This window comes from Phoca vitulina, unplaced genomic scaffold (genome assembly GCF_004348235.1).
Source record: "Phoca vitulina isolate PV1807 unplaced genomic scaffold, GSC_HSeal_1.0 scaffold2, whole genome shotgun sequence".
NCBI classification, from domain to species: domain Eukaryota; kingdom Metazoa; phylum Chordata; class Mammalia; order Carnivora; family Phocidae; genus Phoca; species Phoca vitulina.
In genome coordinates, this window is record NW_022589705.1 from 61,398,056 (window position 1) to 61,412,749 (window position 14,694).

At 36.9% G+C, this 14,694-nt stretch overlaps 1 protein-coding gene across 3 annotated transcripts in view; it reads left to right on the plus strand.

The window, feature by feature from the left end:
- FAF1 (Fas associated factor 1) overlaps positions 1-14,694 on the plus strand; it is a 514,999-nt gene that overhangs the window by 114,212 nt on the left and 386,093 nt on the right. Inside the window, exon 1 of one of the 3 annotated variants that reach the window (XM_032429323.1) lies at positions 1,389-1,664. The exons of the other annotated variants lie outside the window; for them this stretch is intronic. The gene's annotated coding sequence lies outside the window, so the exon portion shown is untranslated. Of the gene's footprint in view, positions 1-1,388; positions 1,665-14,694 lie in introns of those variants that run through there. 3 annotated transcript variants of the gene reach the window in all.

The window sequence follows — 14,694 nt, forward strand, 5'->3', positions numbered from 1 at the left end:
GGTTCAGTCTGTAAAACCATCCTGTTTTAATACACCAAAGAAATGTTTGCAGGGGGGAAAAAAAAAGAATGTTTGCAGAGTTGAGCATGCCTTTATGATTGATTTTTTGGGGGGGTGGTGGTGGGAGGCACTTTATGGTTTTAAAGGGCACATAGTATAAAGGAGCTTCCTTTTCCCAACAGTATTTTCTACTATTTTCATAAAGCTGATGGCTGAATTGAGTTTACGGATTGGGTATGTATTTGGCACAAATTGTTCTGGGTGTCAGATCACAGAATTATGCTTCAGTTGTTGTCTTTGAATTTACATAATGAAAGTTATTTGACTAGCCTTTTAGAACATGTAGATTCCACATTAAAATCAATACATGTAATATATTATAAATTTCATAAAGAAGAGCATCACCTATGTAGTATTCTTGCCAAAATGTTTTTTTTTTTAATTTTTTTTTTTTAAAGATTTTATTTATTTATTTGACAGAGAGAGAGAGAGACAGCGAGAGAGGGAACACAAGCAGGGGGAGAGGGAGAGGGAGAAGCAGGCTTCCCGCCGAGCAGGGAGCCCGATGTGGGGCTCAATCCCAGGACCCTGGGATCGACCTGAGCCGAAGGCAGATGCTTAACGACTGAGCCACCCAGGCGCCCCTCTTGCCAAAATGTTTAAATGAAATCTAATCATGAGGAAATAATCAAATACAGTTGGCAGATTATTGTATAAAATTTTTAATGGCATGTAAAACACACACACACACACACACACACACACACACACACACACACAGAAGAAAAGGAAAAAAGTTGGGGAAACTGTTCTAGATTAAAGGAGACCAAGCAACAAGATAGCTAAATGCAGTGCATGACCCTTAACTGGATCTTGATCCAAAACAAAAACAACAAGAACAACAAAAACAGTGCACACTTATTAAGGGACAATTGGGACAGTTGGAGAAATTCAAATATGCACTATATCCTACATGCAATATAATGTCAATATTAAAATTTTTGAACTTCATAATGGTATGGTTGTTACATAGGAGAATGTCCTTTTTCTTCAGATTAAATGCTGGGGTAGTTTCATAGTATCTACAGTTTACTTTTAAATGTTTCAAAAAGAAAAGGTGAGTGCATAAGGCCAGAGAGAATGGAAGTAAATTTGGCAAGTGTTAACAATTACTGAATCTATGTGAAAGGTGTATTGGTATTCATTGTGTTATTCTTTCAGCTTTTCTCTAGCTTGAAAATTTCAAAACAAAAATGCTGGGGACAAAATCTCCACACAGAGTAAACTTAAACGTTAGGATGGTGCAACTTACTTTATTTTGTCTGATTTTTATCTGTAATCATATCTTTTGCAAGAGATTTTTAAATATGTTATATGCTCAATAATTACTAATTGGGATTCTGCATTTTAATAATGTGATTTCATGATTTTAGAATGTCTCATAGTTTAAAGAACATATACAGTGGGTTATATACATTCTGTTTTCCATTTTGTAAAATAGATGAGATAGGTGGTGTTTTCTTCATTTTAGAAACAAACAATTTGGGGTTTCAAGAAAGGTACCCAAGGACATAGCCAGCTACCCTCATGCCCAGACTTCTCTCCTAAGCCTTGGAATCTGCTATCTTATCATTCATTACACACTTCTCCTGGATGTTCCACAGGTATCTTTTTTTTCTTTTTAAGATTTATTTATTTATTTATTTATTTATTTATTTATTTATTTGAGAGAGAGAGAGAGAGAGACAGAAAGAGAGAGAGAGAGCAGGAACAAGGGGGCGGGGCAGAGGGAGAAGCAGACTCCCCGCTGAGCTGGAGCCTGACTTGGGGCTTGATTCCAGGACCTGGAGATCATGACCTGAGCCAAAGGCAGAGGCTTAGCCACACAGGCTGTCCACTTCATTTCCTTTAGAACCTCCATGCTGTTGACATAATGAACTTTCTAAAAAAGCAAATCTAGTCATATTGCTTCGTTTCGTTGATAGGATGAAAACAGCAAACAAAGCACTTCATATAATCTAGACCCTACCTACTTCTCTTTCCTCATCCTTATATGCCTCCTGACATTTACCTTACTTTCCAGTCACACTGAAAACTGAATTGCAGCTGCAATAGTCTTTCATGGCTGCATGCCCTCATATTTGTTATTACTCTAGCTCTTTCACTCTTTGCCACATAATGTGTTACACTTACTATTCAAGATTTGAAAGTATAAGTTCCCATTTTAAGTCTTCATAACACCTTCACTGGCTGAATTAGGTGCTTTTTCTTTGCCCTGTGCATATTTCTGCTATAAAACTCCATTTTAACTGTTTCCATTGCCTTTTACTATAAAATTGTGAACTCCTTGAGGGTCATAGCTCACACATATTAGGTGCTCAGTAAATGTTAATGGACCTTCATCTAATCTTAACACTATGAAGATACTTTTCCTTAGGGACACTAGCATATATCAGTTTTTCATAGAGTTGTTGTGACTTCTATATTTATGTGTTTAATTCATCCCCAGTATTGGAATGGTAATTGGAGAACCTGATTTCTAGTTTTGGCTCTGCCCCTTATTTGGTATACTCTCTTAGGCAAGTTAGTGTGACTTTCTAGGCCTTAGTTTCCGGTTAATGACAGGTTGAATTAAATGTTTTCTCACACCTACCCATTTTTCCCAGTGACTCTGATTTTATGATTTCATCTGGGAGGTTTTTAAGCAGAGATGTGACACATTGATAGCAGTGTTACAGGAGTTTCACTTTGACAGAATGTAAATTGGAAGGGTATAGAATGGATAGATGCAGAGAAACCAGTTAAGAGAATAATGTGGTTTAATGAGCAATTCATATAGGATCAGTATTTGGGAAAGGAGAAATAATTACGAGAGAAACTTTACAGTTTGAAATGGTGAGGGCAGAATGAGTTGTCTTCTGCCTAGTCCTTCCCCTCAAATGGATTCCATGATTCAAAGCCTGTATTGACTTCTACAGAGAACTAGATTTTCTATTTTGAGAGAAATGGAACTAGGGGAATAAATGGCTTAAATTTTCTCTAATTTCTACCTTAGCTTCAAAACAGAATAAAAGATAGGAACTTTATAACCAGACCATAGCTGTTTCCAGATTTACATAGAAAATATGTTATTTTTCACTTGAAGAAACCACTCCCTAAAAACACAGAAAGAAGGTTATCACTCAAAAGAAGCATAAAGACAGAAAAAAGAGGTTTGAAAATCCCAGTTTGAAAAAAACAAAAAACCTCAACTATCTAAACATGCTGCTCATCAAGTTCATAGGCTGTGAAGTTTTGGTTTTGAAATATTCCTCACTGGGGCATACGCTGTGGAGAAGGTCTCCTTGTTAGTGTTATTGCAGTTGCACACTTAAATTTAACAGTTGTTGAGCTTTCAAACTTGTTCAGCTGGGAGCTTTAGAAAATATCTCTCCCGTACTATAAGGATGCTACTGGTACTTATTACCCCAGACAATCAAGAAATCCAGAAAACTTTGGTAACAAAATTGATACTAAATATGAGAAGTGCCATGGATGATCTCTTTTGTTCCTGTCACGACAACTGTTACTTTCTGCCAGTAGAGGACAATAGAAACAACTGTTGAGGCCGCTGTTGCTAATGTCACTACCACTCTAAAAGTTTTACATAATGCTTCCACCTGATTTACAAATTTGTTGAGAGGAAATGTGTTGGTTTTCCCCATTTCGCCCTTTGTATTTTCCGTGCCACACTGCACATTGATATTTCTAATAGCAAGTATATTAGTTTCCTAGGGCTGTTTTAACAAACTTAGTGTCTTAAAACAAGAGAAATTTATTCTTTTACAGTTCTAGAAGCCAGAAATCCAAAATCAAGTTGTTGGCAGGGCCACACTCTTTCTGAAGGATCTACGGAGAATCCTTTCTTTCTTGCCTATTTCAGCTTCTGATATCTTCTTGTGGTCTTTGGTTTGTGGCAGCGTAACTTCAGTGTCTGCCTCCAGTTTCACATGGCCTTCTTCTCTGTGTATACTTTTTGTCTCTGATAAGGATGCACTCATTGAATTTAGGACTCACCTTTTTCCAGTACTATCTCAGTCCTTACCTTGTATCTAGGAAGACCCTATTTCCAAATAAGGTCACATTTTGAAGTTACAGGTTGACATGAGTTTTGTTGGCATGCCATTCAATCCACTGCAGGAGAGTGCTGACAATTTGAGATAACTCTTATTGGTGGAGACCTTGTTTTCTTATGATCATATTCATTCATTTGTTCAACATTTAATAAACCCCAACATTATACCAGGGGCAGGTTTAAAGGAAGATGGATCAGATTATTTACTCTTAAGGAGCTCTCACTGTAGTTGGAAGGCAGATACAGACCTCAGTATCTATGATACAATGGGACAAGCAGGGTAATAGAGGCTTATATTCAATGCTGAATACACCTATGTATTCATCCTGTATTTGTTGTGGAGGGACCCAGCAGAGATCAGAAAAGAGGGAGAGGGAGAAACGGACTCCTGGCTGAGCAGAGAGCCAGAGGTGGGGTTTGATCCCAGGGCCCTGAGATCATGACTTGAGCCGACGGCAGACGCTTAACTGACTGAGCCACCCAGGCGCCCTGTTCTGATTTTTTATAATATAAACACCACAGAGAATATCCTTGTAGAAAAATCACGTAAAAAAAATTCCTTATTATTATTTCCTTAAACCAAATACCTGAGAATAGAGTTGTTAGTTTAAAGGGATCTCTCTCCTTGAGAGAGATACTCCTTTTTAATGCTTTTGATAGTATATCAAATTAACCTCCAGAAAGGTTTCATCTATTTGCAAATATAAGAAAGCCTTTTCATTGATTCTTACCAACACTGGATATTTTTGTGTATGTGCCCATGTGCATGTGAGCATTTGGCAATCTGATAAGTAAGCATGTTATCTTGTTTTAAATTTTATTTCTTTAGTTGAGATTTTGAACCCCCTGCATATGTTGCATTGGTCATTTATATTTATTTCCTGTGAAGTTTGTATCTATTGTCCATTTTTTCAGTTACTAAAATATTTTTTAATTAGTTCTATAATTCAGTCTACTAAAGACATGGAGTTTTTTTTTTAAACAATCATGTATGTTCACCTCTTTTTTTTTTTTCCTATTTTGTCATTTGTCGTTTAAATTTATTTATGGCATTCTTGGATGTCACAATTATTTTCATGTGGTCAAATCTGTCAGCTTCTTTTTTAGTTTTTCCTTTGTTAGTATGCTTATATAGGACTTTTTTACTACAAGATTAGATCAAACATATGCATGTATTTCTCCTAGCGCTGTTGTGTTTTCATATTTTTTTTTATATTTAACTCGTTAACCCACATAGGTTCTGTTATTGTAAAATAGCTCTCTAACTTTTTTCCTCAGTTAATCAGTTCTTTTTTTTTTTTTTTAAAGATTTTATTTATTTATTTGAGAGAGAAAGAATGAGACAGAGAGAGCATGAGAGGGAGGAGGGTCAGAGGGAGAAGCAGACTCCCTGCCGAGCGGGGAGCCCGATGCGGGACTCGATCCTAGGACTCCAGGATCATGACCTGAGCTGAAGGCAGTCGCTTAACCAACTGAGCCACCCAGGCGCCCAGTTAATCAGTTCTTAATTTTAGTTAATCAGGAACATTTTTTGTTTACAACTCCTGTATTTTCTTTGACTTGAAATGTCACCTTTAGCATATGTTGAATTTTTCTGTATACTAGGGTTTCTTTTGGTCCCTTTGATTTTTGAAATCTGTTCTTGAACTAGCTTGAAGTGGTTTTCCTTAAGGTAACTTTATAATACATACTTGCTGCATATGAGAGACAAATGTTTTTTCATTACACTTCTTCTACAAAAATGTTTTGCCTTTTTTAACTGTTTTTTTTCTTCCAGATGGGTTTTAGAATCATTTTGTTTAGGTTACAAAAAATATTGGTATTAGTCTTATAATTTCTTTGTTCTTATAAGGTAACTTGGGAGGAATTGGCATAATTCCAGTAGTCTTTCCATTCAGGGATAGCTTCCCATTTCTTCATATTTCCTTTTAATTTTCTTTAGTAAAATTTTAGATATTTTTATTTTAAATGAGATGAGAAGCCACTGGAGTTGATAAATAAGACTTTGAGCCCAGGAGCAAGGTACAGTACAGAACAGCTTATCTATGTGATAAAGTAGTAACAAATTTTGTTCAGATTATAAAATGTAGGTTGGTGAAACTTGGAATGTTTTATAAAAGATGTACTGATTGCTGAAGTGGTGAATCTGAATTCATCTAGTTAGTGGTCAATCTGATTTAATGGTTGTCACAAAATTTATAAGAACCATCTTTTTAAAATATCTCTGTGTCTTAAATGACACCCTTGGGATCATGAGGAGAAGGTTAAACAGACTGTGTTTAATCTAAATTTCTATGATGTGGTTGCAGACATCTTCCATCAGCCTGCCTGACCCTAAAAGGGACATAGTAAGGTGCCAAGGTTTGGGTAGTGCATGTGTGCTAGATTCTAATGACCAAACTATTATTACTTTTGTTACCTTGCAATTCTTTTCAAACTACTAATAATGCTTTTTAAATTTAAAATGATATATTTTTAAATTTTACTCACTTGCAAGAGCAGTTTGGCTCCTGAGGTTTAAACAACTGAAATGCTAGCCCTTGGTTTGTCAATTGGCAGCTCAGTTACAAGATGCAATATAGCTGCCCAGATTTAGAAGAAACAAGTGGAATAGGAAAAAAGAGAAGGGTGTGTGGGTAGTTTTTTGGTTTCCTGATATTTCCACTCAATGGTACAAAATGCTCTGAAAGAGGAATGGACTTTTGGGAAGGGGTGTTGCCTTTAACTGCCTTTAATCCTGAGCAGCAGTCTCAATTTCCTACTTACCCTGGCACACATGCCTGTTTTTCTCTTGTGGAATGTGTTGGGGAACACAGCAAACGGGTGTCAGCACTGTTGAGGTTAGGCTGTAATGAGAGGTCGCTTATTTGAGGGTGAATCAATTTATGGTTTATAGCACACAATGTTAGTATTTCACAGTAGGTAACACTGTGAAAGTCAAATTGTGAGACTTTACTGAATAAGTAGTTAAAGGATAGTGCCTTTTTTGTGTATTCTGCCCCACCAGAACAGATCTTTCTGACTGGTCTGGTTCCACTTTTCACCTTCATGTTAGAGTACGGCTCCTTGCAGTAATGTTCCTCCCTTCTTTGCTCCCTTCCACATTATGACTATATCATACTACCTCTTTCACAGAAGTGGTTACACGACTTACATTACTGTGGGCAGAGTATGAGAGGTCCAGTTGCTCTGTATCCTTGCCAGTACTTGGTATTGTCACGTTTTTATTTTTATACTTTTTCTTCAGCGTGTAGAGGCATTTGATCAGGGTTTTAATTTGTACTTCCCTGATTACTAATGTTCATTTGGGTATGCTCCTTTCTGAGTACCCATTTAAATCTCTTACTTTTCTATTAGAGTATGTGTCTTTTTCCTGTTGATTTGCGGAGTTCTTTATGTTTTCTGGTTATAAGCTCTTTACTGTATGTGTTGTAAAGATCTTCCATTCTGAGGCTTGCCTTTTACTCCTTTAATTGGGGTCCTTAACGAGGAGGAAAGACTAATTTTAATGTAGCTGCATTTTTTAACTTTTCCACTTATTGAATTTGCTTTTTAGGTCCCGTGTTTTAAAGAAATCTCTGCCTAGTCCAAGCTCATGAAGATGTTCTTCTAGATGTTTTCTTTAGAAGCTTTACTGTCTTTGTCTTTTACATTTAGAGTTGTAATTTATCTGGAGTTGATTTTTGCGGTTGTATGAGATAGGCCTAAATTTTTTTGTTTTTTTGTGTTTTTGGTCATGGATATCCACTTGACTTACTATCATTTACTGAAAAGACCATTCTTTCCCTGCTTCTCGGCAGTGCCGTATTTATCATAAATCAAGTATTCTACATGTGTGGATTTGTTTCTCAACTATTACAGTTCCATTGCTCTATTTGTCTTTACTTGCTTCAGTACTACCCTGTTTTACTGACTGTAAATTTAAAAAAGAATATTGATAATCTGGTGGGGGTGTAGATTTTTAAGCTTTGTCCTTTCCAAGATTGTCTTGGCTGTTCTTGATCTTTGCATGTTTATATATATTTATAATCAGGTTATCAATTCATACAAAATAATCTGCGAGAATTGTAATTGAAATTATATTGAATTTGAGGATGAATTTGATAAGATGAATCTGAAAGAGAATTAACATCTTTACAGCATAACATCTTCAAATCCACAAACACAGGGTATTGCTCCCATTTTTTGAACTTGTGTTTATTTTTAATTTTTTAATTTTTTTTTTTTTTTAAAGATTTTATTTATTTATTTGAAGATAGAGACAGCGAGAGAGGGAACACAAGCAGGGGGAGTGGCAGAGGGAGAAGCAGGCTTCCCACCAAGCAGGGAGCCCGATGCGGGGCTTGATCCCAGGACCCTGGGATCGTGACCTGAGCCAAAGGCAGACGCTTAACGACTGAGCCACCCAGGCGCCCACTAATTTTTTAATTTTTTAATGTTGTGTTAGTCACCATACAGTACTTCATTAGTTTTTGATGTAGTGTTCCATGATTCATTGTTTACATATAATACCCAGTGCTCATTGCAGTGCATACCCTCCTTAATACCTATCACCAGGCTAACCCATCCCCCCCTCCCCGAAATTCTGTTTGTTTCCCGGAGTCCATAGTCTCTCATGGTTCATCTCCCCCTCTGATTCCCCCCCTTCATTTTTCCCTTCCTTCTCCTAATGTCCTCCGTGCTATTCCTTATGTTCCACATATAGGTGAAACCATAACCATATGATAATTGTCTTTCTCTGCTTAACTTATTTCACTTAGCATAATCCCCTCCAGTTCCATCCATGTTGATGCAAATGGTGGATATTCATCCTTTCTGATGGCTGAGTAATATTCCATTTTATATATGAACCATATCTTCTTTATCCATTCGTCTGTTGAAGGGCATCTCGGCTCCTTCCACAGTTTGGCTATTGTGAACATTGTTGCTATGGACATTGGGGTGCATGTGCCCCTTCGAATCACTACATCTGTATCTTTGGAGTAAATACCCAGTAATGCAATTGCTGGGTCATAGGGTAGCTCTATTTTTAACTTTTTGAGGAACCTCCATACTGTTTTCCAAAGTGGCTGTACCAACTTGCATTCCCACCAACAGTGTAAGAGGGTTCCCCTTTCTCCACATCCTCTCCAACATTTGTTGTTTCTTGCCTTGTCAGTTTTTGCCATCCTAACTGGTATAAGGTGGTATCTCAGTGTGGTTTTGATTTGAATTTCCCTGATGGCTAATGATGTTGAACATATTTTCATGTATCTGTTAGCCATTCGTATGTCTTCTTTGGAGAAGTATCCATGTCTTCTGCCCATTTTTGATTTGATTATTTGTTTTTTGGGTGTTGAGTTTGAGAAGTTCTTTATAGATCTTGGATGCCAGCCTTTTATCTGTAGTGTCATTTGTAAATATCTTCTCTTATTCCATGGGTTGCCTCTTTGTTTTGTTGACTGTTTCCTTTGAATCTGTATGTATAACTTAATAAGCTAAACTTAATGTCTATTTCTTATACAACCTTAAGAAAAGTTTACATATTCAGGCTGATCAAAATATTTTCATTATCTTGTCACTGAGAAAACGAGAATCATCTTATATTTAGACATGTACAATAAATTCTTATTTTTATTTTAAAAGCAGCTAGATTCATCCACTCTAGCCAATAGTCACAAGGCCCAACTCAAGTCTCTCTTCGATCCCCCTGCATTCTCAGTCATTCTCACACTCTCAATTTTTATTGCCTAAACCTATTTGAAGACACTTAGTTTACACATATATTTTGTCTTATAATATTTATGCTTTTTTTCCCATCTATGTGTTTTTTGTCCTCAAATAGAATCTAAGCTCACATAGGCAAGCCATGAATTACTTCTTTGCATTCACCACAGCACTTAGAGCTGAGTGATTTCTAGAAGACAGAAGGAAAGCTATGGATCTAGTGCTCCAAATATCTAAAGAATGACAAAACAAAATTTTTCTCAATCTATTATACAATAGATTTGCAGGACAGTTCCTCAACCTCAATAAATTTGAGCAATTTGTACAAGGTCAGCACTACTAAAATTCAGGTTCTTTCCAATTCTGAATTGCTAATCCTTTACTGACTGACTACCATCTGATTGACACACTGTTTAAAAACTCTAACACCTTCCCGACACCATTACCCTCACCCTCCTCCACTCCTTCCACTGCCACCACCAGAAGGTATGAAAGGTGGAGGAGAGGAAGATGGAAAAGGAAAGATAGTAATAGTTACTGGCAGCAAAGAATATACGTGTCCAGGCACACAGTTTCATGGTAAATTAATCCGTGTCCACTTTTGAAATGTCTTAGGTACTAATAATTAGATAATAGCACAGACATTTCCACTCAGAAAATAATCACAATTAACAGAAGATAAGGGATCACAAATAATTAAGGCCTAAACGTAAGCAGTATGAATTATTTATCATCCTGCCAAACCAACGAAGGGAAAAGGCTCCAGGCTGATGAGAATCAAAACTTGAGTAAACCCAAATCTTTTATTCACTGCTTAATATCTTCGGGGACAGGAATAAAATAAATATATAGAGAGAATGCAATAGAGTAATTACTAATTTCAGTTCTAGAGTTAGAGATCTAAGTTCAGATAAGAGGTCTGTCATTGACAAAATGTGTCATTTTAGGCAAGTCAGTATGCAAAATAAAGTGATAATAACACTTATTTCCTAGGGTGGTTATGAGAATTGATGAGAAAAATGGATACAAACTACTTAGGATAAGACCTAATGTATGGAAAGTAGCCAATATGTTTATTTTTTATTTGAAGTAGGAGAGGCTGAGCTTTTCCATTTGGTTTTGATGCTCTGGGCCAAGCAATTTCAGGTAATAAGAGTGTTAGATTGGAAGTCAGGAAACTTGGGTTCATGATCTGGTTATCTCAATAACTTGTTCTTTGACCTTGGCCAATTTCTTCATCTCCTTGGGCCTTTAAGTTACCATATCTGTAAAAATAGAGGGGCTGGGCTAAATAATCTTGTATTATTCAGCATTCTCCAGAGAAACAGAATTAACATGGTATGTGCATATATGTATATGTGTATGAAGAGGGAGAGGGAGAAGAAGAAAGGGATTTATTTTAAGGAATTGGCATATCCAGTAATGGAGGCTGGTAAGTCCAAAATCTATAAGGTGGGCCAGCAGGCTGAAAACCTAGGGAAGAGCCAATGTTGCAGTTCAAGTATGAAGGCCATCTACTAAAGAATTCCCCCGTGCTCAGGAAAGGCCAATCTTTTATTCTACTGGGCCTCCAACTGTTTGGATGAGGCCCACCCACATTATGAAGGGCAGTTTGCTTTACTCAAAGTTTACCTGTATCAGGAGAGGGGTCAAGGTGCTGGATATAAAAGAATGAACAAAAAGAGATATAGTCACCAAAACCATAAAACTCCTAGGGAAAAACATAGAGGAAAAGCTTTGTGAGACTGGATCTGGCAATGATTTCCTAACTATCACACCAAAAACATAAGCAACAAAAGCCAAAAAGGGGGGGCAAAGGGGAAGGATACATGAAACTAAAATTTCTGTGCATCAAAGGACACAATCAACAGAGTGAAAAAACAACCTATAAGATGGGAGAAAATATTTGCAAATAATACTTGTGATCCTACAACTCAATAACAAAAGATCAAATAATTCAATTTAAAAAATGGCAAAGGACTTGAACAGACATTTCTCCAAAGATGATATAGTAATGGCCAATGAGCATATGAAAAGACCCTCAACATCACTAATCATCAGAGAAATGCAAATCAAAACTGCAGTGAGATATCACCTCACACCCATTAGGATGGCTACCACAAATTTTTAAAAGTGTTGGCAAGGATTTGGAAATATTGGAGCCCTTGTGCCTTTTATGCACTGTTGATGGGATTGTAAAATCGTGTAACTACAATGGAAACAATAAGGACAGTCCTCAGAAATTAAAAATACAACTAACATATGATCCAATAATTCCAATTCTGGGTATACATCCAAAAGAATTTAAAGCAGGGTCTCAAAAAGATCTTTGCATACCATGTTTCTACAGCAGCATTATTCACAACAGCCAAGAGGTGGAGGCAACCCAATCACCACTGATGAATGAATGGATAAGGAAATTGTGTTATATACATAAAATGGAACATTATTCAGCCTCAGAAAGGAAAGAAATACTGTCACAGGCTGCAACATGGATAAACCTGGAGAACATTATGCTAAGTGAAATAAACAAGTCACAAAAAAAAAAACAAATACTGTATGATTCTACTTAACTGAGCTATCTAAAGTAGTCAAATTCATAGAAACAGAAAGTAGAATGGTGGTTACCAGGCAGGGTCAGGGCGGGTGGGGTGGTGGAGGGGGAGATAGATAGTCGTTGTTTAATCAGTGTAAAGTTTCAGTTTTGCAAGATGAAAAAGTTCTGGAGATGTGTTTCACAACAATGTGAATACTTTTAACACTGTCGAACTATACATTTAAAAATGGTTAAGATGATAAATTTTACGTTACATACGTTTTATCACAATAAAACAAAATGCATTAAAAAAAAGATTTCTGCCAAGAAATAAAGAGAAAAAGAAGGGAAGGAGGATTAAAATCAATATTCTCTGAAAGTAGTTTCCTTCATAAAATGTCAATAATATATAAACTTTAAAAATACTTACATTAGCAGATTCTTATATTGGTTAATTGACAGTCAACATTTTTTAATACAGGGTTCTTGTCAAAAGCAGGTGAAAAACAACTAGTAATCTATATATGACAGACCACTTAACTATAAAGATTAATTGCTCCTCATTTTGAATAAGGTCTCTAATAATCCTTCTGTATCTTTAATATTCCTCAGCACTCTATTAAAATTTCTCTCATACCAAGCAACTGGGTGGCTCAGTCAGTTAAGTGTCTGCCTTCAGCTCAGGTCATGATCTCAGCCCCACGTCAGGCTCCCTGCTCACCAGGGAGTCAGCTTATCCTTCTTCCTCTGCCCCTACCCCCACGCTCTTGTTCTTGCTCACTCTCTCTCAAATAAATAAATAAAATCTTTGAAAAAAAAATTCTCTCATACCAAACAAACATCAGACCTGGTTTCTGCCCTTATGGAACTTAGAATATATGAAATGTTACAGGTAATAAACAGTAAACATATAGATAAGTATCTCATCAGTTTCCAACAAGGAAAAGTAACCAATACCAGACAGATCAATAGAGGGACTTCAATAAGGAAAACTACTTTTAAGAATATTGGAAGAACTAAAAAGGTTGAAAATGTACGCTAAGTGCAAGAAGGCTGACACAAAAGGTTAAATATTGTATAATTCCTTTTATATAATATATTCACAATAGGAAAATCCAGAGAGACAGAAAGTAGATTAAAGTTTACTAGGAGGTAGAAGGAGGGGGGAAAGGGAAGAATTACTTAATGGGTCTGGGTGTTTTTATGGGTAATGAAAAAGTTCTGAAATCAGAGTGAGCTGGTAGATGCAACACACTGGGAGTACAATAAAGACCACTGAACTGTACACTTTTACATGGTTAATCATATGTTATGTGAATTCTACTTCAATTTAAAAAAAAAACGTCTATGTCAGGCAATCTAGCAATAAGCAACAACAGGAAGTCCCTACTACCCCAAAAAGGGTGGAGATACCAAGAAAGAAAGTATATTAATAGAGTCTATAAGCCAAGGCCACCCAGTTGGAATGGGGGCCATGGAAGAGAGGCTGCCCAGCAAGAGATGGAACTCTTGAAGGAGCCAGAGACACACAAGAAATGGAATCACTACAAGAGACTCCACAGAAACAGGAGAAGAGTAAAAATAGCCTTGTATCTCACTCTCCAATCTCTTCACACTGCCTGTCGTAAGAGGATGGCTAAAAGCTAGATATCAAGAGAGCTTGGGGAGGGGCTGCTGGGTGGCTCAGTCGGTTAAGCGGCTGCCTTCGGCTCAGGTCATGAACCTGGGGTCCTGGGATCGAGCCCCACATGTGGCTCCCTGCTCAGCAGAGAGCCTGCTTCTCCCTCTCCCTCTGCCTGCCACTCTGCCTACTTGTGCTCTCTCTCTCTCTCTCTCTGTCAAATAAATAAATAAAATCTTTAAAAAAAAGAGAGAGCTTGGGGGAATGTAGCTTATGTGGGTCAGCCCAGTAACTCAGAACAGAGCAGGAGACAGTTGGAAAACTGTTAAATGATGAGCACAGCCATACACTAAACTAAGCAATACAGAGGAAAAGAACACAGTGCTATGACAGAAATATCTGTGATCAAGAAAAACTCTCTGAAGAGGTTAAATATTTGTTAAGACCTAACAGACACTCAGATGTCAGTTATTTTAAAAACTGGGGAAGGAATATTTGAGGTAGAGAAAACTGCATGTGCAAATGTTGTAAAGGTAGAAAAAAACTTAGTGCATTTGAGAAACTAAAGAGAGAAGAATTGGCAGAGGAGAAAAATTCTTGCCAACCAAAGTTAACAAGTGAAATGGCCAAGATCTAAAGATATTAGTTAGATTTATGACCAGTGTTTGAGTTACTGCAAATCCTTAGACATATTGGGCCAACATCCCTTGAAGATTA